Source organism: Tupaia chinensis, unplaced genomic scaffold (genome assembly GCF_000334495.1).
Source record: "Tupaia chinensis unplaced genomic scaffold, TupChi_1.0 Scaffold000534_1, whole genome shotgun sequence".
Lineage (NCBI taxonomy): Eukaryota > Metazoa > Chordata > Mammalia > Scandentia > Tupaiidae > Tupaia > Tupaia belangeri.
In genome coordinates, this window is record NW_006160047.1 from 1,041,320 (window position 1) to 1,041,588 (window position 269).

Here is a 269-nt window from a genome sequence, read left to right on the forward strand (position 1 = left end):
TGCCCCCCTGCCGCGGCCCCCCCCGCCCCCCCCGCGGCCGCCGCTTCCTGGGGACTCCCAAGTCTGCGCACCTCTGTGGGGCTCTTGCCTCCACCACCCTTTTCGCTCTCATTCCCGATTTTTTCCCTAAGGGAGCGTGCGGTCTGGGGGTGTGCGCGCGTGTGTACGAGACCTCTCTCGCGGAGCAGCGTGTAGGAAACTGCGGGAAAATGTTGACTTAACCCCGGAGCTGCCTGGCGCTGGCTGCTTGGCTGGAGACGGCGGCAGCG

The 269-nt window shown here is 67.7% G+C and overlaps 1 protein-coding gene across 1 annotated transcript in view; it reads left to right on the plus strand.

Annotated features, from left to right (window-relative positions):
* Window positions 1-269, plus strand: part of ADGRL2 (adhesion G protein-coupled receptor L2) — a 251,158-nt gene that overhangs the window by 41,434 nt on the left and 209,455 nt on the right. The window lies entirely within an intron of this gene.